The sequence below is a fragment of the Schistocerca cancellata genome, chromosome 3 (genome assembly GCF_023864275.1).
Source record: "Schistocerca cancellata isolate TAMUIC-IGC-003103 chromosome 3, iqSchCanc2.1, whole genome shotgun sequence".
Lineage (NCBI taxonomy): Eukaryota > Metazoa > Arthropoda > Insecta > Orthoptera > Acrididae > Schistocerca > Schistocerca cancellata.
The window spans coordinates 587,271,629-587,298,938 of NC_064628.1; the positions used below are offsets into that span (position 1 = coordinate 587,271,629).

The 27,310-nt window shown below is 42.6% G+C and overlaps 1 long non-coding RNA gene across 1 annotated transcript in view; it reads right to left on the reverse strand.

The window, feature by feature from the left end:
- Window positions 1–672: 672 nt before the first annotated feature.
- The window catches only part of LOC126175449 (uncharacterized), an 83,971-nt gene continuing 57,333 nt past the window's right edge, over window positions 673–27,310 (reverse strand). Inside the window, exon 3 of the long non-coding RNA XR_007535567.1 lies at window positions 673–2,885. This is a non-coding gene — a long non-coding RNA (uncharacterized LOC126175449). The remainder of the gene's footprint in view (window positions 2,886–27,310) is intronic.

Consider the following 27,310-nt stretch of genomic DNA (forward strand, 5'->3'; position numbering starts at 1 on the left):
TGATTTGTTCCTCAGGAAATTCCATGTTGATAAATTTTGCCGTTTCTGTAGAATACCAGGCTAGTAAAATTATTTGTCCAAATATCCTGTTTAAGAACTGAACTGATTTATGGTGTGGTACCTTATTTCTTAAACCTAGCTGCCCGCTGCCTACCCAATATGGTCTCTTCTTTACGTGTAAACAATTTCTCATACAAATTTCCTAGTGTTCGTACGTATTCAGAGTACGTGTCAAGCCATTTCATATTACAATATTCAAGGCAACATTGATCTGTTGATGAGTTGCGTCAGAGAAGACCCAGTTTGCCGCCTGTTTCGATACTGTCCGACAAAATGCGATGAATATGATATGTTCAGTTGCAGAATTAGCCTGGTTTGGTTAGTCAAAGCGTGGGCACTTTTATGGGGCGTTAGATGGTATCATGTAGGTTTTATGGACAAAGTGGAATTTTATCACTTATACCGGTACGGTTGTGCGGGTTCAGGTTGGTCTGCAAGACGCCATCTAGTTATGGCAGAGCCTAGGGGTGAGTCTGGAAATGTAACTTAATCATTATGGAAGTAAAGTCCACGAAGAAGTTAGGAAAGAAACGTCCTAGACAGCTGGAAGTACGTTCACGGCAACAAACAACCTCTGATGAAGCGCTGCATGCAGGCCACAATGAACTGTATTTGAACATTACAAGAAAATACAAAAATGAGAAATACGTAATAAGTGTTACACTGACTGGGCGCCCTGTACAATTATTTCCAAAAAGTTTTGTCGGATGTCCGCATAACTAGATCCATGTTTTCATGTGAATCTAGAGTTTTCAGAGATATTTTTTATTTTGAAATAATGGCAATTATGGGAAAAATATAACAAATCAGTACAAAGACACATTTATTTGGCTGACAATGGAAAACACGAAATATCGAACACAAGATGACAACATAACATTTGAAGATGGCTTTGACATACCACACACCAATGTTTTCCACATTTTATGAAGTCTTCTGGGGCATATACTACATACAAATCAGCCGAATTACTCAGATGTGCAGTAATGTTTGAAAACAATGTCTCTGAAATATAAAAAATACAGATAGGTACTTTAGATATTCTTTGAATGGAGAAGAAGGTGATTTGATGTGATTTTCGCGAAACAGACGCACTGTGCCTCTAAACACAAGCCGCTTCATTTGATCGCCCACAGCCTTCTACGTATCCATCCCGTGGTCCGAAAGCATCGCGCTATATCGTAACACTATACGGATATGAGATATAGACGTCCCAACGCTCAAAACTGCGTATTACTTTAGTGGGGCATATGTGTTCCATCGATCACGAAACCCCTGTAGTTCGCATTAGAGCTCAGCGAAATATTACGAACAACAGCCATCGAACATTCCTTGGAAGCCCCGATTCCTTATAGATAAGCGAATAAAAATTGTATGTTTTTTAATTCGCGTGAGATTCAATCATTAATCATTCTTCAGTCATAACCATCGAATAGAAGTGTGAAACATTCGTTTCTGTGACGGTTGCAGAGTAATAATAAGAGATACAGAATCACATTCTCTTAGCATGTCGGCTGTATGTAAATCAGCAAACGGAGCTATTGCAACAATTAGCCAGATGAAATAAAACATTACAACTAATTTGACAAACTTCTTTCTTCATAAAAGCATTAAAAGTGAAAATGGAAAAGGTCCGAAGCGCCAGTTTCATGTGAAACGCGTTTTACGTGCTATTGTGTTTTCGGTACTCTGTTGAATGTCCCTAGACTTGGTCCAGCTGTCAAACCATGGAGAAAGTCTTTCACACATGCGTTGGTATACGGCGTAAGCTCTAATACACGTTGATTCTTGCAAAGAAGAAAATAGGAGCCAGCAACTTTATTTACACTAATAGCGCCATCACTGGTTTCGAACCGACGGGTTCATATATGTAACATTTGTTATGTTGTTTACGTTAGCTGTTGGAAAAAAAAAACAGCTAACAAGTAATGTAAAAAGCAACAAATATAAATGTGAACAGTCGTCTGAAGACGAGTCTGTCGGTTAGAAACCGGTGACGGCGAAATTTATGTGATTAAACAGTCCACCACCAGCAGTGGAGGGCGAACTTTGACAATTACAGCCACTCGTGCTGGCGAAACGTCAGAAAAATCATCAGACGAACGTCGGCCGAAGTACCCGAGACAGAAGCCAAAAGTCAGTTTGTAAACAGCACTGTTAACAGTGACTGGTTGCTGTTTTCTTCTTTGTAAGGATCAACGTGTGTTTCGTACACAGCCACTGTCTCCAAAATGTCAACTTGTAAAAACTTTCTTCTTGGTAATTAGAAAAGTCAGTTTCCTGTTGGTACACGTAGAATGTTCTTAATAAAGTATTTATTTCCCAATTTGTCTCACTATTTTTGCGGTGATGCGGTAAGTAGCACTATTCTGTGCTATCAGAATACGTTCTCAATTTTTGGATAGAAATCAGTAATGTATAAATTGAGGAATACTGATTTTTATTTTCCTGACAAATGTGAGATTTGGCACTCAGAACGTTTTCCATTTCCACTCTTCACATAACAAGTTTTAAATAAATGTAACAATGCCGTGTCCAATCGTAATAAATCTTAAAAAGCCAGGCAGTGGCTGTATGATCCACAGGTAAAAAAAAGAAAAAAACGAAGGGACGGTATATTACGACATCTTTCCTTTTTTCAACCCCTCAGATAACCAGTACAGCAAAAACACTCCAGTTATTTATATTGCCTGTGTGGCTATTGTGTAGCTGCGATCATGCAGGGTACGAGATTATATTGCAGCTTTCTTTTCCATTGGTGCGCTGTTTAACTTCCAACCGACAAAGAACTGTGTGGGTTGAGGCAGCAGGGTGATAGGTGTTACCTGAAACAAACAACAAGTTTTGGGTAATACAGTTGTACTGGTACATCTCTATTAGAAATTTTTTGTTACTTATTTTGTGTGCATTTATTATTAGTTTCTATCTAAACTTTATGAGTAAAACAGTGGACTAGAAATCTCCTACATCTTCTGAAGATCAGGATCGTTTGCTTTGAAGTCCCATAAAACCTACTGGTATACTGCACCATCGAGTCAGTTTCCGACGGAAGTGAACAATCGACGTTCGCTCCTACAGCCTTCCCTTTGCCGTTAGCATTGTACTCGTATAGGAGGGACAGAGATGAGAATCCTCGCCGAGAATAACTCGCGTTGCTAAACACCCGTTTCCTGACCTCCTACTTTCACACAATGATTCCCCTGCTAAGGGTGCTTACACATCGCAACTTCAATAATTATTCCAAGACTTCGCCAACGACAGTCCTTCTTCTACATTCTATCACCCTTCTTTTACTTTTGTTTATATTTCTAGTACTACCTCTTTTCAACACACTATCCCTTTCGTCCATGTGATTTTTCAATTTCTTTGCCATCTCTGATGGAATTACGATGATGTCGCAACCATCAAAGTTTTACTTTTTTCTTCTTGAACTCTTATACACTTTCCGAACTTCTCCTTCGTTTCCTTTACTTCTTGCTCAATTTACGCATTGAATAACATCGAGATAAGTTACTATTCTTATCTTGCTCCCTTCCAACTACTGCTTTTCTTTCACGCCCTTTGATGTTTCGAAGCAAACTGTTATTTTCTTCTGGCTCCGTACACAAATGGTTTAACGATGAAAGCTCAAATGCCATACACCGTACAAATTCTTTCGATGTGTACCTACTACAGCTACACCTACATTTATGTACTCTGGAAGCCACTGTACAGTGGAAAGCAGAGTGTACATCGTACCCACACTATCGGTTTTAACGGTAAGTTTTATCGTGTGGAAGGATGATTATCAGTTAAGACTTGAATTAAGAATTATATGTGAATTGGAGGTGGAGAGAGGAAGAAAGGAAAGGAAAGGGAGTGATCACTGCTGTCAGCTGCAGTGGGACATTACGCGGAATCAGCGACCACGAGTGAAAATGGGTACCGGGCCGTGATTGGAACGCGGAATCTCCTTCTTGCTAGGCACGTGCGTTAACCACTGCGCCGTCCGAGACGCAGCGTTATCGCAACTATGCGGACTCACGGCCGATCCACATCCCCATCTAGCGCCACTTATCCGCAGTCCCTGTCAATTTCCTCCATATTCAAAATGGCTCTCAGCACTATGGGACTTCACATCTGAGCTCATCAGTCCCCTAGAACTTAGAACTACTTAAACCTAACTAACCTAAAGACATCACACACATCCATGCCCGAGGCAGGACTCGAACCTGCGACCGCAGCGGTCGCGCGGTTCCGCCTCCATATTCGCTCACTGAGATTCCCAAAGGATGTCGGACGTAATTGTGCATCCGCACTAAAGAAGGTGGATCCATTACCCAGCTAGGCCAGTCAAATTGTAGGAATGCGTGGTGTTGTTCTTCTGGACATGGTCCGAATGTAACACGCATTCATATAATTTGAATTAAGAATCTCTGCAGAGAGAAACTTAGTGTAAAATACTTTATGTGGAATCCTCCTCACACGCAGGCAGGTACTGTTAGTTTGTTATCGAAGCATTTTGCCGCAAGCCAATGCGCGGTACATGGCAGAGGGTATTCTTTACCACAGGTCGTGATTTTCTGTGTTGTCCAGCTCTAGTATTGAGTAAAGGGAAAATGTTTGTTTGTTCTTGTATGTGTCCACATGTTCATTGGCTTATTCTCATAATCCTTACGCCATGGTGACAGCATAATGGTCGCATAGTTTTCTTCAGATATAGGTTCTCTAAATTTATTCACTAGGCTTTCGCGAGAGCGAAATCGTCTTTGTTGTAAGGATGCATTCTCCAGTTACAATTTGTATGGTCTATACCGAACAGTTACGACCCTAGCAGCGAATCTCTGAAGTGGAATGATCATATAAAATTAATTGTTGGTAAGGCGGGTGCCAGGTTGAGATTCATTGGGAGAGTCCTTAGAAAATGTAGTTCATCAACAAAGGAGGTGGCTTACAAAACACTCGTTCGACCTATACTTGAGTATTGCTCATCAGTGTGGGATCCGTACGAGATCGGGTTGACAGAGGAGATAGAGAAGGTCCAAAGAAGAGCGGCGCGTTTCGTCACAGGGGTATTTGGTAAGCGTGATAGCGTTACGGAGATGTTTAGCAAACTGAAGTGGCAGACTCTGCAAGAGTGGTGTAGGTTGCTGTCCAGGTTTCGAGAGGGTGCGTTTCTGGATGAGGTATCGAATATATTGCTTCCCCCTACTTATACCTCCCGAGGAGATCACGAATGTAAAATTAGAGAGATTCGAGCACGCACGGAGGCTTTCCGGCTGTCGTTCTTCCCCGCGAGCCATACGCGACTGGAACAGGAAAGGGAGGTAATGACAGTGGCACGTAAAGTGCCCTCTGCCACACACCGTTGGGTGGCTTGCGGAGTATAAATGTAGATGTGGGTGTGTTACCGCTCGTGCAACAGTAACATGGTGTCATTTTTCAAAGGCACAATGCTCATCAACACGTGGCAAGTGTATGAAGTACGAGCGAAATTCCTAGCCAGTCCTTGATAGAACGAATGTGGCAGCATCTCGTACGTCAACTCCTCACAGTGCCAGCACTCAGGGTAGCACGTATTAGTTACAACAGCTGTCGACCAGCTTGCCTCTGGAAGGGATACAGTGGCTTTATGACACACTGCCTAATCTAATTAGTGCATGCATCCAGGCTAGATGGGGTGGAATGTCATACTCGTATTACCAAATTCTTTGTTAATTTGACGTGAGTTTGTAATCGCTGAAATAACCTTTCATACCTTCTCAATCCGTGAAGTTTTATTCAGTTTCCTTCTCTGCATATAGTTGCTTCACTTTTTGGGCAGACAGCGTATATACACTACTGACCATTAAAATTGCTACACCACGAAGATGACGTGCTACAGACCGAAATTTAACCGACAGCGAGAAGATGCTGTGATACGCAAATGATTAGCTTTTCAGAGCATTCACACAGGGTTGGCGCCGGTGGCTACACCTACAACGTGCTGACATGACATTTCTCATACACGAACAGCAATTGACCGGCGTTGCCTGGTGAAACGTTGTTGTGAGACCTCGTGTAAGGAGGAGAAATGCGTACCATCGCGTTTCCGACTTCGATAAAGGTCGGATTGTAGCCTATCGCGATTGCGGTTTATCGTATCGCGACATTGCTGCTCGCGTTGGTCGAGGTCCAATGACTGTTAGCAGAATATGGAATCGGTGGTTTCAGGAGGCTAATACGGAACGCCGTGCTGGATCACGAAGACCGCGTGTCACTAGCAGTCGAGATGACAGGCATCTTAACCGCATGGCTGTAACAGATGGTGGAGCCACGTCTCGAACCCTGAGTCAACAGATGGGGACGTTTGCAAGACAACAAAGATCTGCACGAACAGTTCGACGACGTTTGCAGCAGCATGGATTATCAGCTCGGAGGCCATGGCTGCGGTTAGCCCTGACGCTGCATCACAGACAGGAGCGCCTGCGATGGTGTACTCAACGACGGAGCTGGGTGCACGAATGGCAAAACGTAATTTCTTTGGATGAATCCAGGTTCTGTGTACAGCATCATGATGGTCGCATCCGTGTTTGGTGACATCGCGGTGAACGCACATTGGAAGCGTGTATTCGTCATCGCCATACTGGCGTATAACCCGGCTGAAAACGTCTGGTCAATGCTGCCCGAGCAACTGGCTCGTCACAATACATCAGTCACACTCTTGATGAACTGTGGTATCGTGTTGAAGCTGCATGGACAGCTGTATCTGTACACGCCATCCAAGCTCTGTTTGACTCAGTGCCCAGGCGTATCAAGGCCGTTATTACGGCCAGGGGTGGTTATTCTGGGTACTGATTTCTCAGGATCTATACACCCAAATTGCGTGAAAATGTAATCACATGTCAGTTCTAGTTAAATTTATTTGTCCAATGAATACACGTTTATCATCTGCATTTCTTCTTGGTGTAGCAATTTTAATGGCCAGTAGTGTAATTTGTGTGGATGTAGGTGTAAATACCGGTAGTCCCACATTTCATAAAATGGTTCAAATGGCTCTGAGCACTATGCGACTTAACTTCCGAGGTCATCAGTCGCCTAGAACTTAGAACTAATTAAACCTAACTAACCTAAGGACATCACACACATCCATGCCGGAGGCAGGATTCTAACCTGCGACCGTAGCGGTCGCTCGGCTCCAGACTTTAGCGCCTAGAACCGCACGGCCTGCCACATTTCCTTCTCATGTGTAATGAGGGACAACATTTACGAAGTATACAGCAGCTGGGTTTTCCTACTGAATCCCACAGGATCGTGGGACCCTCAGCTCGTGGCCGTCTTGTTGTTTTTTTTTTTTGGGTAGGGGCGCTCCGCTCCACCCCCCTCCCTCCCCCAGTACACATGCGTCGCGTGCTCACGTGCCCACCCACCCACGCCCGCGGGCCGCTTCCCTTACGCCGGCCCGGCACAAAGATGGCGGACATTATTTCTGCGTTCTTTTCTGTGCCCCACCGCCGCCCCGTGGGGGTGACGTGCCTGTCTTTCCACCCTCCGCGCCGCCCCCTTGCTATTTTATTCCTTGATCCCTAATTTCCCGAGCGCAGCTCCCACCCGTCGGCCCCCCCACTGCTTATTGCCATTCGGCGCAATTCCCCGCCCGCCCCGGTCTGTGAGCCGGCGGGCGCGCTACGCACGGAGGGAATCGATCGCGAGTTCGATATCTCGAGCACGGGAGTGGCTGGCCGCCCCACGCACGTCTGCGGCGGCGGGATTGCCTCGCCTCCGATAACTCCATTCTGGGGGCCGTGGCGGCGGCGGGCTCGCGTGCGCGCCTGTTTGTGCTCGGCGCCTGGGGCAAACATCCCTCCCCCCGCCTCCCCCGTCTGCGGGCCCCACGTTCGCAACTTGGGTGATGGAAACTGCTGAATACATTAAAAAAGCAGGGAGGCTGGCGAAATGGTCTGGGGAGGCGCTCTCCTAGCCAAGGAAGTGCCGGCAGATACGGCCGCAACGCACGCACCTGCCGAGGCCCTAGCAAACGACGTCCATAAACCGACAATGACACTAATCAGCACTCGCATATCTCTGTTATACCTGCTGTAATGTCGATATACTCTGTCTCGTCATAAAATATCGAGACGCCTGTTTCTGGACGTTAATATGAGGTCTGTCCACACTTCAACTTTATTACCCCTTGAACTCTGCCAGGGATAGTTTGAATAAGCTGTCTGAATGTCTGTGGAGGAATGGCAACGCATTCGTCCTCAAGGAACGGAAACACAGAAGGTATTGACGTTGGGCATTGGGTTCTGGAGACAAGTCGACGTTGTAACTCATCCGAAAGGTTCTCCATTGGGTTCAGGTCCAGAGTCTGGACAGTCCTTTTCAAGAATGTTATTGTCCGTAAGCGATTGCCTCACAGATACTGCTTTATGATAGGTTCCTGATACAATTATCGCCCCCGAAGGGTGACTTTAATCTACCCTCGATATTCTGGAAAAATTATACGTTTAATGTCGGCGGCAGGCATAAAACGTCATCCGAAATTGTACTGAATCCTTTCTCAGAAAATTATTTTGAACAATTAGTTCATGAGCCCACTCGAAGAGTAAATGGTAGCGAAAGCATACTTGACCTTTTAGCAACAAATAATCCTGGACAAATAGTGAGTATTGTGACGAATACAGGGATTAGCTACCACAAGGCAGTTGCTGCTAGGCTGAATAGCGTAACACCTGCAACCATCAAAAAGAACGCAAAGTATATCTATTTAAAAAAGTTGAAAAAATGCGCCTAACGCCTTTTTAAGAGACAGTCTTCACTCGTTCCGATCTGATCGTGTAAGTGTAGAATAGTTGTGGAATGTTTTCAAGGAGATAGTATCGACAGCAATTGAGAGGTATATACCACATAAATTAATAAATAATGGTACTGATTTAGACAAGATATCTGTACGGTGCGAGAAGTGGCAATTGACCTTGAATAAGGAAAAGTGTGAAGCTATTCACGTGAGTACTAAAAGAAATCAGCTAAATTTCTGTTACGCGATAAGTCACACAGATCTGACGGCTGTAAATTCAAGTAAATACTTAGGGATTACAATTACAAATACCCTAAATTGGAACGATCACATAAATAATGTTGTGGCTAGAGCCAACCAAAGACTGCGATTCATTGTCAGAACACTTAGAAGGTGCAACAGGTCTACTAAAGAGACTGCTTACACCACGCTTGTCCTCCCTATTCTGGAGTATTGCTGTGCGGTATGAGGTCCGCATCAGATGGGACTGACGGATGGCATCGGAAAAGTCAAAGAAGGGCAGCTCGTTTTGTATTATCGCTAAACAGGGGAGATAGTGTCACAGACATGAAACGTGAATTGGAGTGGCAATCATTAAAACAAAGGCGTTTTTCGTCGCAACTGGATCTTCTCATGAAATTTCGATCACCAGTTTTATCCTCTGTTTGCGAAAACATTCTGTTGGCACCCACCTACATAGGGAGAAATGATCATCATGATAAAATAATAGAAATCAGGGCTCGCACAGAAAAATGTAAGTGCTCGTCTTTCCAGCGTGGCATTCGAGAGTGGAACGGTAGAGAGACAGCTTCAATGTGGTTCATTGAACCCTCTGCCAGGCACTTTATTGTGAATAGCAGAGTAATCACGTAGATGTAGATGTATTTTGTACACAGTATACAGTACCATAAAATGTGTTCATATCATTCCGCATTTAGCGCATTCTTCAGCGCAATAAGAGAACCACACTCTAGCTACGGAAAACATTCCATACGCTAACACCACCTCCTTTGTACTTTACTGTTGGACTACGCATGATGGCAGGTGACGTTCGCCAGGTATTCACCAAACCCTAACCCTTCCATCGTATTGTCACAGGTTATAGCGTGATTCATCACTCCAAATAACTCTTTACCAGTCATTCACCTTCCATTCGCGTAGCTCTTGTAGACTATCTCAAACGTCGCTTAGCACAGACTACAGACACTTTTGGCTTAAGAGGAGCTGATCGGTCATTGTACCCTGTTCTTATTACCTCATCACGCATAGTCACTGCGTTAGCTTGACTGCTAGCAGTACTTTGGAACTCACGAATGAGTCCTTCCGCTGATTTCATGCCCAATACTTGACTGCCCCTGGCCGTCAGTACATGAGATTTGCCTGGTCTTGGTTTAGACCTGGTTGTTCCTTCCAGCTTCTGCTTCACAGCCGTATCACCGACGGTTGACTTAGGCAGTTTTAGAAGCCTTCTTCCCCCGGGGATTTCCGATGACTAGCCCACCTTCGAAGTCTCTGAGCTCTCATGATCGATTCATTGTAATGTTACTGCTTCTCTACTGACAGAAAAATACTCCGCGCCTTCTTTTATAATGGTGTGTCTTCCTCGCGTGGAAGCTAGTCGTCAGCTCCGCATTATATCGGGATTTCCGGTTACTTTTCATCAGATAGCAAACAACAATGATGGTCACTTTGCGATCCACAAACTTATCGAATTGATTTCAAGATGGCCGCACTGTTTTCAGAGTAATTGTTACGTCTTCTTCGTTTCATTGTGGCCATCTGGGCACCATGTTGATTCTGTTCAGCTTCGTTTCATCTGGTCTTTATCCTTGTCCATCACCGTTTCATTCTCATACTTCGCTCTCCTGACCATGATGATTTTGCTCTGGGTGTAACTTTGTACTTGAAACCTATGACATAATTTTTGATTTGAAAGTCATCCCGTTGCAGATTCCCGTTTCTTCCAGATTCTTTTGTACCTCTTGGACCCAATGTGCTTTTATTTTCTTCTCCATAAAAATACTGCATTATCCGAAGTGTAAGTCTATCCTCCGGAAAACGTGCTCTTTCCTTTCCTGTTTGTGTCTGAGATTCTCTCGAAGCCGTTACATAGTTGTTGGCATCTTCTTTGATGACAGTTTCCTATTCTTCAAGGTGCCACTATATTCCTGAGACACCTTCGTTCCACTAGTTCTGACCTTCTAAATAATGCTGTACGTATTAGATTCAGGCTTTCCGCTGCATATAAGGTTCAGGGAGGATTGCTGTCTAATAATGTCTCAATTTGATAAAAATATTCTTCCTATTGTAGATGTTCATAGTTAGTTTATGCACTAAATTCGTCTTCTTAATTCGTGCTGCCATTGCTTCTATAGTTTTTATCTACAATTAATTATTCTATTAATCAGGAAACATTGTTTTTCTTTTGAAACCAACATCACGAAACAAGGTTTCACTCCGCAGCAAGAAATGTACTTTTCGCGTCTCCATTTTTGCTGTAAGCTGTTTGAAACTTAGCTACTAAATAGTGAGCTCAGTTCGCTCAGCCTCGCGTAAACTTCGCCAGTTCATTCAGTTCGATTTTAACTTGAGTGTTGAGTGTAGTGATTCACTACCATACGTGATCCCAAATATTGAGAACAGTCTCTTGGCACATTTTGTTAGTGCGTATTTTTCTTTTGTAATCTTCTTTCAAAAGCCAATGGCTCAACAACCACTTCCTTTCACTACTTTTAGCTGCTCTATTCTTTATAACTGGCAGTGAAACGCGACAGCCAGCACCCACTACACAACAATGAACGGATTTTCCATAAGCGGAAACGAAAATTTTAGTGCATTCAAATAACTAAATCTGTCATTTATTTCTTCAGCGAGGGCAGATGTTTTACATAAATAGTCTTCTGTTTCAACTCAGCTTCCGGAACGGTTTCAATAATTTTCTTCTGATGTTCGAAGTGAACAAGTGTCTTACGAAAATCTTTTCGAAACAATCTTCATTTGTTATGAAAGCTAAACACAATTGGAATTTTTTTTTGCTAAGCGTTTGTAAATGCCGAACGATATCTGCAGTCACTGTGGCTCATCACACGAGGGAAAGATTTTCATTTTTCTTGGTTTGATTGGCTCCAGTAACCGAAACACCTGCCTAGAATATTGCCTAGTGATAGCATTCTCAGTATACAATACGAAGATACATCATCATGAGTTTTGGCAAAACAGAGGATGCAGCTGACAATTTGTAGAACTACTTACGAAACATGTGTAAAATACAGGGTATCTAGCAAAGGAGTCCCTGATTTTAAAATTAAATATCTCGAAAACTAAGAGCGATAGACCAATGCAAAAAAGGCCTGTTTATTATTAAAGGTGTTGTGTGTTGTCCTTAGGTTAGTTAGGTTTAAGTAGTTCTAAGTTCTAGGGGACTGATGACCATAGCTGTTAAGTCCCATAGTGCTCAGAGCCATTTTTTTTATTATTAAAGCTGTAAGAATTTTATACACAAGTTACAGAGACTTTTCGAAATAGATGGCGCTGTACGCTGCGCAGCTCGTACAGTATCGGCACGCTTAATTAAACTCGTCTTCTGCAAGCAGTCTTTGCAGTCACATCGCAATCTTTTCTAAATGTTCACCGCTCACAGTACGGAGGTGGAGCACACGAACAATGAAATTTGCCATCGCATCCCGTAGAGTTTCAAGGGAAATGGATTCAGATACCACACGGATCGCCGATTCAACCCGTCCACCGTCGTAGGAGGGTTCCCGTAGACAGTGTCTTTCAATGTGCCCCACAAAAAGTAGTCACAAGGAGTCAGATCGGGCGAATATGGAGGGCAGTCCATCCTGGCGCCAGTAAATTTGTGTTAACCCAACGTAGTCACTCTAATCCCGCAGTATTCATCAAGAAAACGAAACACCTGTGCGGTGCGACGTGGTCTGGTCCCCATCTTGCATGAACCACTCGGTGCCTGTTCGATCCTGCAATGCTTGCTGCATGGGGACAAACTGCAACGTAACATTCGCTGGTGATCATTTCTCGTATGAAAAGAGGCCAGTAATGCGTCTGCTGAAGATTGCAGTCCAAACAGTAACTTTGGGAGAATACAGTAGTTTCGCTTCACACAAATGGGGATTTTCGGAATTCCAGGTTTGCTAGTTTTATTCATTCACAACTCCGTTTTAGTGCAAGTGTGTTACACCTTTGAACCAGATGCAGCCAACATCAGATCCTTAATTATCACTCATTGTGAGAATCTGATTGGCAAAGTCAGCCCACCGTCGCACAGATCGTACGGGAATGGCGTGGCGGCTTTCGATTTTGAATTGAAACTTGTGTACATTTACATTTACATCTACATCGATACTCTGCAAATCACATTTAAGTGACTGGCAGAGGCTTCATTGACCCACCTTCACAATTCTCCATTATTCCAATCTCGTACAGGGCGCGGAAAGAATCAGCACCTGTATCTTTCCGTACGAGCTCTGATTTCCCTTATTTTATCGTGGTTGATCGGTGTCAACAAAATATTTTCGCATTCGGAGGAGAAAGTTGGCGATTGGAATTTCGTGAGAAGATACCGTCGCAACGAAAAACGCCTTTTTTTAATGATGCCTAGCCCAAATCCTGTATAATTTCTGTGATACTGTCTCCCATATTTCGCCATGATACAAAGCGTGCAGCCTTTCTTTGAACTTTTTCGATGTACTCCGTCACTCCTGTCTGGTAAGGATCCCACACCGCTTAGCTCTGTCTTCTTATTTAATGCTTGCCGAAACGCTTGAAACCAGTCTGTGCTATAGTGCTTCGAGCGGATTTCCTTGGATTTTGCTGAATAATTGCAGAAACAGTAGCGAGATTTTCAGGAGTAACTACAGTTTGCCTGGTGCCTACGTTCACCCATTACCCTATAGATCAACAGCCATGCTGTCTATCCATGGGAATCTGGGGAAGAGCATGCGAATGGGTTTCGCATCCGATACTTTTGGAACATTAAATCGTATTTGAAAATGGTGCCTTGTTGGCGGAAGACTGTGTTCTGACCTGTGGCGTTCCAGTACAGAAAAACACTTTTGTTAAGTGAAATACATGATTTCAACCTCCTTCCACGTTGCAACGGTGCAACTGATTGCTCTGAGCTTGGGTGCAGTATTTATTAAGAACTCCATATTGCGATTACAGCTTCATCTGTTAGCAGCATTTCGAACTATTTCGCAACTTACGTATAAAAATCTTACAGCTTTCCCAATACATATACCGTTTGTTGTACTCGTTTTCGAATGATTTAATTCTGAAACCAGGGACCCCTTCGCTGGATAGGCTGTTTATTGAAAATATAAGCGCCGTGCACAGCATTATCGAAGTGACGAGAAGGTTGTGTGTGGACAGCGTTACCTAGTCGAAAAGAGCCATGTAAACTGAGGCAAGAGCCGCAACGCCATGCCACGTTCTTTATTCGTTAGTGATTCCACTTGTTTCCTTCTTCGTCTTCTTCTTTGACTTGCAGCTTTAAGTCGGAAACGTTTGTACGATTTGCTTTGGCATCCTTGTTTCGAGCATTTCATCATGTTCGTATAATTTCTTTTATATAAGGTCAGGCTTAATGCCTTTGGAGAGATGTAGCAACTGTTGGAAAGCTGTAGCTGATTACATATTTCAGTCACAGTTGCCATTCATTATAGTCAGTTACCAGTTTAGACAATTAAAAAAAAAAAGGAACAAAAATGACAAACATAAACTACAGCTTTTTCTACGTACAGGGTGAACCCGGAAACTACCGACCAAATTTCAGTGACTGTTCAGGAATATGGCGGATGTCAGCTTCGTCCCATGAAGAGCTGGCGAAGAAGCTTCAGTTAATGCAGCGATCCCATACAGGAGGTGCGTATCAGCCAACTCTTCATCAGCGAACCTATCCACACTGCTGTGTACCACTGTTAACGTCCAACCAGTACCGCGGGAAAAACAGAACCGAGCACTACTTAACGTAAGTTTGAGGGCGATGAATGAGGACGACTTACTGTCGTCAGCAACAAGTTTGCTTCCAAACAAGAGACACTGTTCTTTTCGCCGACATTCGACTTGTTGTGTGCATTGTTTCAGTACAGTATAGCTACAAGAATAAAAGGAGACAAGAAATGGAAGGAAATGCAGTAACAATGTAACGAACCGTCGGGGACCAAGGGGGCCCATATACCATTATATTCAGAAAATATCGTTGCTTAACATCAGAAATTTTACCGGTGGAGTTGAGGTTCGCCCTGTATATTTGCCCTTTTCCTTCATTTTCAAAAAATGGTTCAAATGGGTCTGAGCACTATGGGACTTAACATCTGAGGTCATCAGCCCCCTAGAACTTAGAACTACTTAAACCTAACTAACCTAAGGACATCACACACATCGATGCCCGAGGTAGGATTCGAACCTGCGACCGTAGAGGTCGCGCGGTTCCAGACTGAAGCTCCTAGAACCGGTCGGCCGCACCGGCCGGCTTCAATTTCATGTAGATGTGATTATAAAGATCGAAATCGGTAATTGCTTGTGCTGAATCACAACTGTGACTGAAATAAATAGTCCACTTAAATATCTATCCTGTTAGTGATAGTTCAGCTAGTCATCTTCTTATTCAGTTGTATCTGATTTTTATCTACGCAGGTTGGAACTTAACTAGTGGCAACTATTTATTTACAGCTCGTACAAAATAGATACGTGTTTGATAGTTTTACTGACCTTCAAAGTAGCCACCAGCATTGTGTATAACCGATTGCCAGCGATGTGGAAGTCGTAGGGTACTCTTAGCAGTGCCAGTTGTGTTGACAGTTCGAGTGGCGCTGTCTATTGCCCGACGAATTTGTAGCAGTTCTGAAGCGAATGCCGTGAAGTGTTTCCTTCAGTTCAGAAATCGAGTTGAGCTCACGGGGGATTAAGTCAGGTGAGTGCGGTAGCGTGGTATAGCAGTTAGCAGCCCCATCAGTCAAACAAATCAGTAACAGCTTGCACTGTATGTCCTTGAGCATTGGCCTGAAATGATGGTCAGGTCCTGCAGAAAGTGTCATCACTTCTGTCTCTATGCTGTTAATTTTTGGAACACAACCTACGACGTTTCCATATGTAAGGGCAATTAATGAAAGAAAATTTTAAGAGTTCTTTCTTTCACAACCGAGCTACAAACTTCATCTTTCCCGTGAAATGCAGTCTCGCATTATCATTCTTCATTATGAGATTGCAGTGACCGATTCATCTTACATAGTTTTCAATAATAATAAGTTCTAATATTTACCCAAAGTAGGTAATTTTAGTAATTTACCCTCGATATATTCAAATAATATGGGACTTTTCCAGTGTATCTCATTTATTTACACTGTGGAGTGATAACCAGCCTCTTCTTCATGTTTTCACTTTTTCTGGGTCTTTCTGGGTTTCTCAACAGTTATTTCATTATACTACTACTTTGTAACCAACAAAGTTCAACAGGAATCAATTGCAGACATCCACCTAGAATTTTTGTGAAATCATTTATGCGTATAGTTACTTATCAAAGTTCTTATGTAATTTGAGTGCAATTTCTCTCTTTCGTAAACATAAATAAAGTGTGTTCTCGCAAGAAATGCTGATACCGTTTCTATTCATTAGTTATCACCCTATTTACTTCTACCTAATAATATCGCTAGCAACATTAAGCTTAGCTTGATTTAAAAAATCTTTGTAAAACCATTTACATATCTTAGCACACATGTGGTGGGTTCTACCATTAGATAAAACAGTCGATTACATAATGTGCAATGATGGAAACATATATTTGTAATGGTTTTTTTCTCGCTACTCAAATGATCAAAAACAAGCAATGATCGTAGTTCCCGGTCTTTAACATAGTGATTTTTTCTCATCATATCCATTACAATTTACAACTCAGAGCGAAATAATCTACTACGGATACTCCCAAAAAACGTCTGGAAATTTGTATAGGATACCTCAGTAAATGATTCTAGGCGATTTCCACGTCAACAGTCTACAGCAACTAAGAGAAATGTCAAGTAGCGAGACGTAAGCTAGCACGCCTTCGAATAACTATTCTGTTTGTTAAAACTATAGATGTATGGCAGTGCTGTTGGCCAGACTAGAGTTTAGACAGCATTCTGCACTGCCTCACTGTAGCTTTCGATGCTGCAGTGTCCTAAGCTTATTGGTAATTACTCCGTTAATGGTTGCTGAAGTCTCTCGTTTCGTAATCGATGCAAGAAAGAAAATTTTGTCAGCATATCAGACAATTATATCAAACAGAACTTTGTTAATAGGCTGTTATCCTCTTTCTGTTGTCGTTGGGTAATGTTATTTAACACCTCCTTCACATTTCGGTCATTGTAGGACGTCTGAGAAAAATATAGACACAGCCATTTGGGTTGATTTAAGAAAATGAGTAGACTGTTATCCGAAACAGAATGTTAACGTTTCTCATATAAGAAATGTCAGAGGTGTTCTAAATTAGGACATTGTCAAAATAAAGGTTTAATAAAACTTCATGAGACTTGATGTCAAAGTGAGTGTCGTTTTATATACACTACAGGCTAACTGCTTATTCAGAGCACGTTCCATGTACAGATATTGAAGCTGGCAGATGGCAGAGAGACAAAGACACGTAGATTGTTACAACTGAGCACAGGGAACTCCCAGTCGTATGTTGTCATTAGTTTCATTTTCTGTTCTTTAACGAGTTTTCATTTTTACTTTTGTAGTGTCAGAGGAAGTCAGTGAGTATTACGTTCACATTACGTAACAAAGGATGTGAACTACTGTCAGAGTGATTTTGTTTATGGTTAAGTAAAACACGATATTTCCGAAAATATCACTTGGTTTTAGCTTTCATCACTGTTTAATTATTGCTTTACAGCCTTATAGGTTAGGGGCAGTGTGAGTTGAGACCATTCGTGTTATAGCCGTCTAAGAAGACTGTAATTTTGGAATTAAGTGCTCCTGCAGTTACTGTGGAAGTGTTCCATGTAGTAGCACAGCATGTTAAATCTCTAGTAACGAATCTCTCTAAAGAAGCGTCGTTTATCTGCGTAGTTTACTGAAGCAGTGTCAGTGCACGACCCGTGTACGTGGGCAGCAGGTAACAGTGGCGCATTCAGAAGACTGTTTCAAAGAGGTTTATGTAGCTGAGGAAGTATGTGTAAAACACTATTCAGTACAGCATGGTGGAATTCTACGAATACGAATCGAATACTGAAAATCAGCGCCAAAATTTTACGTGCGAAGTGACTGCGTCACAGAAACTGCATAATCAGAAAGTGTTATGACTTTAAACATAATGATGTCTGCAATAATGGAAAGTAGTTTCCTTTATAAGTTCACTAGATACGTTTCGTTCTTATTATATAATTCCTAAGGCAAAAGGAATAAAAAAAATTGCAGAATGCTGAATTTTTTCTATTACATGCGGCAAAAATTAAAATAAATGAATCAATCACGTTCTATGTATTTCCTGCTTATACTAAAAGTAATCTTCCTTTGCTTGAACTATAGGGAAAAAACAACAAGCATGCGTCTTGGAGTTAATCGATGGAAACATTACTCTTCAGCATCTCCCCCATCCCTCTCCTCCTTTTTATCTGAATTTCCCTCAGATTACTCTTTCATTATGTATGTTAACTGGTTCTTAATTTTCTTCCGTCTTGTCACACGACAACGAAAATCGGAGTATTACAAACTTTCACGGATTATTAACGACTTACGGAAAACAAAGAATATCTGTATGGTAGATACACTGAGTCTATGTGCAAATTTATAAATTTTATTTCTTTCTTTACACTTTGTGGTAAAAATCGGTATCTCTAGTGAATTAGGTGCATGCCACAATAGTTTAAGTTAATGAAACTAGTTCAGGTTGATGGAGCAAAAATTCGAAACTTTATTGTAGTTAATGGGATAAACAATTTTCTGTTTGTAGAATGAACATTCTACAGCGGAGTGTGCACTGATATGAAACTTCCTGGCAGATTAAAACTGTGTGCCGGACCGAGACTCGAACTCGGGACCTTTGCCTTTCGCGGGCAATTGCTCTACCAATTGAGCTACCCAAGCACGACTCGCGCTCCGTCCTCGCAGCTTTTAATTCCGCCAGTACCTCGTCTCCTACCTTCCAAACTTCACAGAAGCTCTCCTGCGAACCTTGCAGAACTAGCACTTCTGGAAGAAAGGATATTGCGGAGACATGGCTTAGCCACAGCCTGGGGGTTGTTTCTAGAATGAAATTTTCACTCTACAGCGGAGAGCACTTGCCTGCGAAAGGCAAAGGTCCCGAGTTCGAGTCTCGGTCCGGCACACTGTTTTAATCTGCCAGGAAGTTTCAATTTTCTGTTTGTCTTTTATATGTTAAGGGCAGAAACCACTTTTTTTAAATAAAAAGCGTTGGCAAAGTTTTAAAAAAAGTATGTTAGAAGTAACAGTACAACGAAACAAAACATGAAGTTATAGAATACATCAAACACGCGACTTAAAGTAAACAAGTTCAGGTGCAACTGCACACTTGAGAAACCTAATTATTTCTAGAAAGATTTACGACAGCCCTATAATGTTGATGGACATTGTGCATGGTCTTAAGTCAAATATCATCTCCTCCATTCTTTCATTGTGAGGAACTCTTTGAATTTGCTAACGTGGCTCACGACAGATGAGCCTATATAGTTTTATTGCTATTATTGTTTATTAAATTGTATACAATTGACGTTACTGTACTCTTTTAATATTGGACGGGCCCTCTATTGTAAAAGTACTGGAAACATAATTCATGAAGAGCGTTTCTCTCACGAGGTCCCAACTTGTTCTAGTTCTGATTCGGTAAAATCAGTATTCACATTCATTTAATTCACAATCTCTGTTATGGGACACGGTACGGAACGCTTCCTAATTTATTTATAGGGCAGCAAAGACTGAGATCGACAGTAAATAAACTGCAATAGCTGCAACTATTTTCAAGCAATCGGCCATGACTGGTTTTCTTTATCTCCTTGTGCTGTCCATTCATCAACGCAGCAGCTGTAATTGCTAGATATTACATTAGTTCAGATTTTCATAACTCCCGCGTAGCTTATTCAGCCTTGATTCCCGGCTGGAGCCGTCACAAAGTGACGAGTAAGCTGGAGAGCAGCCTCTCGCGACTGTAGGGGAATAATTCAAGGGGCTCGCATCGGAGGGTCGCGCCCTACCTCCAGAAATTACTGCTTAACGCCCACATCCCAGGCGTTTTACTCCTTAATTCCTTTCTGTGTTATTACGGGAAAAACAATAGCAACATATTTTATACGAATTAAAGTATCAGATACGCCGTGGTCTCGCACGATAAATAAAACAGTATCTTATTAATCAACCAAGGACGCAGAACGTTACTTTAAGAGAAAATAAGTCCAGACAATTACAATGAGCTAAAGAGAATTTCGTGTCCTTGCCTCATATCCGCTGAAGTTTAAACTACTGTATCTACGAAAAGGTAATTAATGCGTGAAATAAGCTGCAGTATCGTCTAAGTCAATGTTATAAGGGTCCGAGTGATTTCTATAGCTGGAGAATTTCGTATTACGTAGCCCTCTTGAAGTGATATAAGGAACGTACGAGGTGTGGCTATAAAAAAGGGGACCATTGTTGTAAGACATTTCATTTCCAAAAGGCACTCATATTTAGTTATTTTCACCTTCAATATACTGCCCTTCTCTATCCCCACAACGCTCCGTGCGAGTTTCCCATTGAGAGAAATAGTACTGGAAATCTCCCTCCGTGAGATCCTTGATAACGCGTGCCGCTTTTTCTTTCACTGCTTCAATGGACTGAAATCTTGTTCCTTTTAATGCAGGTATGACCTTGGGGAATGATAAAAGTTACGTGGTGCTAGGTGAGGCGAATAAGGTGGGTAGTCTAACAGTTGGTCTTCGCTAGAAAACTCTTGACAGACAACGCGGTACGGGCGTTGTCTTGAAGCAGAACACACGACTATTCCTTCCACAATTCGGGAAGTTTTTTTCTTATTGTCTGACGAAGTTGAGCAAGAAACTCAAGGTAGTAATTTTGGTTAATAGTTCGACCTTCAGGAACCCAGCGACGATACACAATTCCACGAATGTCGAAAAAAACGATAACCATCGCTTTGAATCTTGATTTTCTCATTCACGTTTTCTTCCCTCTCGGTAAAGTTGGGCGCATCCAGTGCCTAGACTGGCGCTTAGCCTCTGGATTATAAGCGGAAACCAAAGTTTCATCAGATATTATCACTCTTTCCAAGATATAAGGATCATTTTCTATGGTATTTAGAGTGTCAGTACAAACATTTTCACTAGCATCCTTCTGTTCTATCGTGAGAAGCTTCGGCACCAGTTCGCACACACTTTCCTCATATTAAATCGGTTGCGAAAAAATTTGCCTACTTTGTCAGTTACTAATAGCAATCGATTGAATATTCAACCGACTGTCAAATCGAACCAGTTTACCTACTTTCGAAAATTTCATCCGTTTTTGATGTTGAAAGGCGTCCAGAGCGTGAGTCATCTTCACCGTCTTCTCGGTCATCTTGGAGATGCTTGACCCACTCAAAAACTCGTGTACGTGATAAACAACCTTTGCCATACACCTCTTTTAGTAAGAGATAGGGCTTAGTAGGAGTGTTTCCAAGCTTCGCATGAAACTTCACGGCAACTCGTTGCTCTATTACTACAGTTATCATTTTCCTGGCAAACGAAGAAACAGCTCGTTCACGAATGAAGGTCACAGCCACACTAATTTGTCTGCAGACTCCGAGATGCCGCATTCGGCTGACGCTTCACGATTCACAGCTATTACTCGTTCATCTTTAGCGCTTGCGTACTTACTCTGTGACAGTATCAGTCCCGTTATTTTATAGCCACACCTCGTACTATATGTTCATACAGTAAGAAATCAGATTCATGTATATTTTCCTGCAATTTTACGTAGGCACTTTGGTTTCCTATCACACTTTCTCTGGTTGCTCACAACACCTTCTAGGTACGTCAATATGTCCACAGTAATTTCAGTGGAAGACGGCTCAGCCATGGAATATTTTTTTTCGTCGGATACGTGACCCGAGTTTAGGACAATATATTCAGAAAATGGAAATTTCTTCGACTGTATTGTGTTTCTCAGGCCTTTAAATAAAAATTGGATTCTCATCCAAAATCAATCTGAGAGTGTTGCAGAATTCCATTTTGACTACCATCTGCATTTTTACATTAGACTCAGTACTGAAGTATTTAATAATTATTCTTATGAAAAATACGTAACATCCGTGTTTATATTCATAATTGCTAGTCTGATATTATAACATGCAATGTGCTGAACACAGACGTTTCTGCATTCACGCTTGCGGAGGTCGTAGTGTAGCTAGTGTTACCTCTCCTCTTTTCAGTATTTCAGAAACTTGTAGCCAAACACATCAGTAGTTTTATCCGGAATTTTCTGTGTTGTTAAAATGCGGTAGAAAGGCGAATTTATACAAACAAAAGGAAAAGGAACTGTTAAACCTACTGTTAGAGTAAATACTAAAAGTTCATAAATTTTAACACTTGTTCTGTGAGCTAATATTATACAAACATCAAAAAAAGTTTTGCATTATTTCGGTTCCGAAATGTACAGAAAATTGGAACAGAGATCAACATAAACATCATTTTCACCGTTTTTATTGCTCATGAGAACCACACCTTGGATGTTGTACCATCATACAGCGAGACATTCAGAGGTGGTGGTCCAAATTTCTGTTAAACCTACCATTAGATTAAATGCTAATACCGGTACCTCTAATACCCAGTAGCACGTCCTCTTGCATTGATACATGCCTGTATTCGTCGTGGCATACTATCCACAAGTTCATCAAGGCGCTGTTGGTCCAGATTGTCCCACTCCTCAACGGCGATTCGGCGTAGACTCCTCAGAGTGGCTTCCATAGACAGCTCTTTTCAATCTATCCAGGCATGTTCGATAGGGTTCATGTCTGGAGAACATGCTGACCACTCTAGTCGAGCGATGTCGTTATCCTGAAGGAAGTCATTCACAAGACGTGCACGATGGGGGCGCGAATTGTTGTCCATGAAGACGAATGGCTCGCCAATATGCTGCCGATATGGTTGCACTATCGGTTGGAGGATGGCAGTCACGTATCGTACAGCCGTTACGGCGCCTTCCATGACCACCAGCGGCGTACGTCGGCCCCACATAGTGCCCCCCCCCCCCCCCCAAACATCAGGGAACCTCCATCTTGCTGCACTCGCTCGACAGAGTGTCTAAGGCACTCAGCATGACCGGGTTTCCTCCAAACACGTCTCCGATGATTGTCTGGTTCAAGACATATGCGACACTCGTGATGCCAATCCTGAGCGGTCCATGTTGTTGGGCCGATCTGCACCGCGCTGCATGGTGTCGCGGTTGCAAAGATGGACCTCGCCGTGGACGTCGGGAGTGAAGTTTCGCATCATGCAGCCTATTGCACCCAGTTTGAGTCGTAACACGACGTCCTGTGGCTGCACAAAAAGCATTGTTCAACAAGGTGGCATTGCTGTCAGGGTTCCACCGTAGGTAGCGGTCATCGACTGTGGTACTAGTCCATGGGCGGCCTGAGCGAGGCATGTCATCGACAGTTCCTGTCTCTCTGTATCTCCTCCATGTCCGAACAACTTCGCTTTGGTTCACTCCGAGACGCTTGGATACTACCCTTTTTGAGAGCCCTTCCTGAAACAAAGTAACAATGCTGACGCGATCGAACCGCGGTATTGACCGTGTAGGCATGGTTGAACTACAGACAACACGAGCCGTGTACCTCCTGTTTGATGGAATGACTGGAACTGATCGGCTGTCAGACCCCCTCCGTCTAATAGGCTCTGCTCATGCATGCTTGTTTACATCTGTTTAGTGACATCTCTGAACAGTCAAAGGGCCTGTGTCTGTGATACAATGTCCACAGTCAACGTTTATCTTCAGGAGTTCTGGGAACCGGGGTGTTGCAAAACTTTCTTAGATGTGTGTGGTAGGCGGAAGGGCAAACCAAAAGTGAACAACTAATGTTCCTACTATGCATATTCACAAGAATTCTTGGGGTTGGGTTGGGTTGTTTGGGGAAGGAGACCAGACAGCGAGGTCATCGGTCTATCGGATTAGATATGGATGGGGAAGGAAGTCGGCCGTGCCCTTTCAAAGGAACCATACTGGCATTTGCCTGGAGCGATTTAGGGAAATCACGGAAAACCTAAATCAGGATGGCCGGACGCGGGATTGAACCGTCGTCCTCCCGAATGGGAGTCCAGTGTTTAACCACTGCGCCACCTCGCTTGGTCCAAGTATTCTTGCTCTTAACTGTAATACAAGGAGGTAAATCGACTGGAGAAGGATTCTGTATGAAACCCTAGGAAATTTTTGAGGGCGTGATCATTAAAAACCAAGAAGAACGTCTCAAAAATTATTTGCGAATAATTATAGATGAAGTAGCCCCGAGGCTTTACGCGCGTATGCGTACAAATGTCACCTACAAGGGGCGGACTAAAATATGGAAACACCACAGACACAACACATTATCATGCCCAATACGGCGTGAAACAGCTTCCATTCGTCTCTGAATGGATAAATGCATATTCTATAGGTCTTTCAAGGAATTCGAATACCATTCTTCCTGCATATTAGTGGCAAGTTCAGGTAACGATGATGGAGGCGGACAGTGATCACGCACACTTGCTTACAAAGCAAACCACAAAGGCACAGTAATATTGAGGTCTCCTGCCCCCCACTTTGTTCTACTCCCCCTCCCTCTGCTCATCTCCTCTTCCCAACTCTTCGTGTGTATCTCATCCTCCAGCCTCTGTTTGTCCATCTCATCCTCCCCCTTCATCTTGCCCTCTCCCCTCTCTCACCTCCGTCTCCTTTTACTACTTCTCTCTGTCTGCCTCCTACTCCCCCCTCTCTCTGTCAGTCTCCTCCTGCCAACTCTCTTTGTCCATGTCATTCTTCAGCCTCTCTCTGTCCGTTTCATCCTCCTCCCTCCTTTTGTCAATCCCCTTCCCCCTTTCTTTCATCTTCTCCCTCCCTCTCTGTTAATATCATCCTCCCCCTCTCTGTCTGTCGATCCCGTGCTCCCTCCATCTCTGCTCATTCATGCCCATCCACAAATATACCCCCTGGAAGACACTCCAGGACCACTCACACAGCATACTATTTGTGAAGGGCAGTCTAGATGTCTGGCGTTACCAACCATTTTCGCACATATCTCCACCTACATGGGAGCTAGGTCGTCCTTATTCCGCCAGTGCTTCTTTCCAGACAATATGTGTTATGTGTTACAATTGTGACTAGTTCAGGAGGAGATGTTTGTTTGTTAGTTTGTGTGTGTGTGAACCAGTGTGAGCCATGGGTAATTAAATTATCAGAATTAAATAGATATTTCTGAAATATGGCAATGAAGAATTTTCAGGATGTTCTGGTTTGTGCCTTTAGGTTCTGTGAGCGGGCAAAGCCAACCAAGAATGACAAATAGTGTTGCTATTACGTCTTCCACCGACACCCAAACTGAAAATGAGTTGCGAAGCAAAACAAGTACTTTGCGAACTAATATTAACTGTCAGTTGATGGGTGGAGTGTCCATCTATATGAGCTTAACTATCTTGCATGTCAAATGTTGCCTTATCATAAAATTCGCACATATCTCCACCTATATGGGAGCTAGGTCGTCCTTATTCCGCCAGTGCTTCTTTCCAGACAATATGTGTTATGTGTTACAATTGTGACTAGTTCAGGAGGAGATGTTTGTTTGTTTGTTTCATAGCACAAATGTCTCAATTTTACAGGAAGATCCTGTGGGCATACTAGCTTCCAAAGTTCATCACATACCTATCGACAAATAAAGGAAGGGAGGAAAGACAGACATTTTGTATGACCCACCAACCCTTACTAGGACTTTTTGTTCTTAAATGGCTCTGAGCACTATGGGACTTAACTTCTGAGGTCATCAGTCCCCTAGAACTTAGAACTACTTAAACCTAACTAACCTAAGGACATCACACACATCGATGCTCGAGGCAGGATTCGAACCTGCGACCGTAGCGGTCGGGCGGTTCCAGACTGAAGCGCCTAGAACCGCTCGGCCACAGAGGGCGGCCCTTTTGTTCTTAAACAAGAAGTCAAGTTCGTGTTGTTTCTTTGTGAGGATGGCCTAGAAAACCGAAAGCCGTCTCATAACATGCTATAAAATAAATATTGTTGTGTAACAACAGTACTGTGTATTTAAGTTTCTAATATCGTATTTTACGGGATATAAGACTAAGATGATCTTCACTGCTATGGAGAGCGTTGCTAACACCGCACTTCCTAAAAGATTTAACAATAATGTCTTCTCTCACTGTTGACCACGAGTGTTTTATCTACTGGCACATTTATTTGATTGTAGGTCGTTTTAAAGCTCCCTTCGGCGTGAATTCATGTTGGGTTTCACCCATAATCCATTTGTTCCATTCCTCTCTCATATACATTTTAAATGGTTTATTTATCGAGATGACAAGAGGTTGCATTTGTAAGTAAGTCCTCCTGGAGTAACAGCAAGGTCGGTATTTCCTGTCTCAATGTTTCTTTCACAGGATTTTTCAATTGACCACTTAAGTGATTCAGCAGTAGAAGAGAGTTCTTTTTCAATAAAGCATCTTTTCTTCGCCCCCACACTTTGTCAATCCATAATTTCACACCATCCTTGCCCATTCAACCTTCATTATGTACGTGAACAACAACACCTGGCGGTATTTCAGAATGTTCTGGCATTGTTTTATGCTTGAAAATGACCATTGGATTAAGTTTAGTACCGTCAGCACAACATGGAAGGACAACACTGTAGTGATTTTTTTTCATGTCTACTTGTTTTTACACTTACAGTTCTAGCACCTTTCATGGCAACAGTTCTGTCACTCGGCGCACCAAATGTCACAGGAGTTTCGTCCATATTCGCTATTTGGCTTAGTTCCACACTGGTTTTCTTTCGGTGTTGAATAATAAAGCGATGGGAAGATAATATTTTCTCTTCATACTCGTGTGGCATTTTGTGAGAAATTTTGGTTTTGGTTCGCATGCTAAGTCCATGTCGCTTCACAAACCTGTATCACCAGTCAACTCCACCCTTAGAGTCTGGTGAGTTCCACTGTAGCGCTAGCTTACGAGCGTATCTTCGAATCATTCTTGTATTAATTCCAATGTCATTTTGACGGTGACCTTGAATCCATTTCAATACGACATCTTCTGGTTTTGGCCATTTAACATTCAGTGCCTCTATTTGCACATTTATTGTTCCTCATTTTTTTCAGTTTATCTTTACTAGCCCGGCAATTGCCAATGGTTTTTTCTGTTGACGGAGGGCCGAAATGCCGCTCATCTGCTCTGTTTCCATGTTCTTCTGTATATGCTATTACTTTCAATTTATAGCCCGCATCATACGAATACCTGTTTTTTTTTGCCTCAGAATATATCCTA